This window comes from Sprattus sprattus (genome assembly GCF_963457725.1).
Source record: "Sprattus sprattus genome assembly, chromosome: 1".
NCBI classification, from domain to species: domain Eukaryota; kingdom Metazoa; phylum Chordata; class Actinopteri; order Clupeiformes; family Clupeidae; genus Sprattus; species Sprattus sprattus.
In genome coordinates, this window is record NC_137920.1 from 21,816,581 (window position 1) to 21,819,722 (window position 3,142).

Here is a 3,142-nt window from a genome sequence, read left to right on the forward strand (position 1 = left end):
AAGGTATAGGAACTCTGCCCTCTAGTCCTGGACAGGGGCACAGGAACTCACCATTCAGTATGAATATTTAAAGGTACTGTCCTCGATCAGCAAAAGGTTGTTGATATCTGAGCTCAGCAGCCAATACCACTACTGGCTTCTGTGCTCCTGAAGCAAATTCAGAGCATAAGCGCTCTTGACGTTGATTGGCTGGAATAGTGTATGGCTTGGTCTGAGCCACTTCATCCGTTTCCACAAATACAGAACCAGGAATGTTTAACACATTTTTTTGTGTGGAATTGTTTCGTTGGGTGCACAGATTGGATGATATAGGAATGTTATCAAATATAAAAGAAGTAAAAATGTAATTTGTTTAGCTAAGGTGATAACTGTTCCATAAAAGGCAGGGTGGGCAATTCAATTTGGAAGCTTTCATTTTTTTGTAATATTGCCGGAAGCAATGAATAAAACGAGAAAATTACCTGTTATCTGCACTGTAAAAAAATTATCGATGCAAAAAGTTGTACAAATGTGAAAATACATGTTTGCTCAACATGGTGGTTGTGTCAAAAAAGAAAAATATGTTTGGCCAATGATTGCATGATTTCCATTACTGTACTATAAAATGTTCATCAAGGGAACATATATAATTGTGTTCACCAAACTTTTAACATCCCACAAAAAATATTATGTTGGCCGAGCAAGAGGGACCAGCGAGAATTGTCTGAGCATGCGCAACGGATTTCTACTAGGCTTCTATTCTAGAATTTTCCTCACAAGTCAAGTCACGACATCTTGAGATGGTGAGTGTTTCAAAGATAAGCTCCCTGTCTTTGTGCTACGAGGTTATCAGCAAATTGAATAAATCTATTGTCGATTGTATATATCTATTTTCAACAAAGTTTGAAATATCTATATTGTCAATAACCTACCTGCAGCGATGAGCAGTGCTGGCAATTCACATTTTCAATTATTACATCTTAGCTTTCCTTCCCCACTGGCACGTGGTTTAGGTTGACCCTAATGGTTAGGTAGCGCCATATATATTTATTTATTATAATTATTTGTATAAGCGCTGTAGCACACATTTCCTGGAATGTTCTCCGCTAGTTATTTAAAGGTTTAATGTTTTGATTGTCAAATTCCATTTGCGTTCTGGCTTATGATACGTGTGATAAATGGCTCTGCTGCAGCCGGCTAGTCTTGGTAACTAGCACTTTGCAATCACATAGTCAGTGGCTGATCAGTGAGCCTAGTTAACATTCAAAGCACATGTGCCTTCGTGTTAGCAGATAGTATTCTATACTCTATAAAGTCTCCTTATGCAAGAGTGAAAAACATTTCAGTCTGAAAAATAACCAGTATTGCCTTAAAACACGAAAACTAATACCTGCTACTGGAGTTTTAAGCGGTTTACCATATTTTGAGATCATCAATTTGCCTCACCAACCACCCTGTACCCAGCTATACTTAGCCTAGAAGAGGTATGATGGCTAGTTAGCCATTGTTAAGCTATGTTTCCAGTCGGCCGTTTTATCTGCAGGCGGGGGTCAGAAAAATCAGTTTGGCTGTCAGGGAGGGAGTGTCAAGTAGAAAGTAATAGCAGATTAGCTTGTGAAGTCAATAAAATGTAATAGATGTTGCACATGCTCTAATTTATTTACGTATCCACTAAATGTATTCCTTTAAGGCAAAACGCACCGATGAGGCTAATGTTAGCAGCTAGCTTCTACATTTATCTTCCATTAAAGTGTTAGCAGCCAGCTAACAATAACGTCGAGAGCTTCATTTAGGACCTACAACATTCTGTTTGCCCTGACAGTGTCCGTGTAGTATATAAACAACAAACTGAGTCGAAGTAGACATATAAAAGTCGTTTAAACACCTGTATTCAGCTTTATTCAGATTAAATATTTCTCAGTAACAGACTCCAGAGACCCTCCATCTTGTGTCTCTATTTTTTTAATAGCCTACTCCCGCCCTTTGCACAACTTCCAATTCTCACACACGCCGAACTGATTGGTGACTGCTTGGTTCTCATCTCCATTCATCCCAAAAGGAGCGGGACGCATAGCGTCTGAGTGGAATCAGCGTTAGGTTTAAGAATGCCCTAAAAATACATAAGCATAGTTTAATATGGTTGTTCTCTTCGAATAATCACCAGTTATTGATGCATTTGTCTTTGTTTGTATTTCAGTTATTTTTTTTCCAGACTTCTAATCACATGCAGTGCCGCCATTGTAAATTTGTCCATTTGCAGCAAGACGTCCTGGTTAAGCATTACAGGCTTCACCACTGGCAAGCTGGTAAAGGTTCTATTAAGGTAAATCATTTTAGTAACTTTATGGTATTACTGTTTGAGATGCAGGAATAATTGCATAAGACATTATGCTTTCAGTCTGACACTAAGTGTCATTTATTGTGTTTCACAGGATACTGAGGCACTGGGGCCACATACAAAGGCCATGAAAATGGGGATCCTGGAGGTAACTGACAGTGTTACCAACACAGTGGTCAATGTGGCCTTAGTACTGGAGGAGGAGGTTGTCATGGACAATCTGGGAGACTTCCCAAATGCTCTCATGATCCTCTTCGGTCTGTTTTTTGCTTTAAATATCGAGTACCCTAAGGACTTTAAATATACATTCGAGGCAGTCCAGAAAATTCTTTTACACCAGGGAATGGAGTGCACCGCAAGAATACAGTCCTTGAAAAATATGTTGTTTAAGGTTTAATGGTCAAGGTTTCTTTCAAATGTAAAATTTCAAATGTAAAACTGCATCCTGCATTGCGGAGTTTCTGACGATAGTTAGCCATTTTGCCATTAGCCATTTACTTGTCAAATGTTAAAATGTTCCTGTAAAAATATTGTAATGTTGCACCTTGCTCTAACTTCACTGTAAAATTGCGTTTACTTGAAGGAATCCAGGAAACCGGTTGCCTTGAACAAGTCAAGTACATTGAAATAGAATTTTCAAGTTAGGTGTACTATGGAGGCTAAGTACACCTTACTTGAAAATTCTATTTCAATGTACTTGACTTGTTCAAGGCAACCGGTTTCCTGGACTCCTCCAAGTAAACGCAACTTATCACATTTTACAGTGAGATTTTCACACTGGAGAGCACCGTGCTCTAACTTCATACTCTCAAGCTGCCTCTCACA

The 3,142-nt window shown here is 38.8% G+C and overlaps 1 long non-coding RNA gene across 1 annotated transcript; it reads left to right on the forward strand.

Annotated features, from left to right (window-relative positions):
- Positions 1-683: 683 nt before the first annotated feature.
- LOC308383128 lies at positions 684-2,818 on the forward strand. Its single transcript, XR_013969072.1, has 3 exons — positions 684-782; positions 2,177-2,302; positions 2,412-2,818. It is a non-coding gene; the product is annotated as an uncharacterized lncRNA (long non-coding RNA).
- The last annotated feature ends 324 nt before the right edge of the window (positions 2,819-3,142 follow it).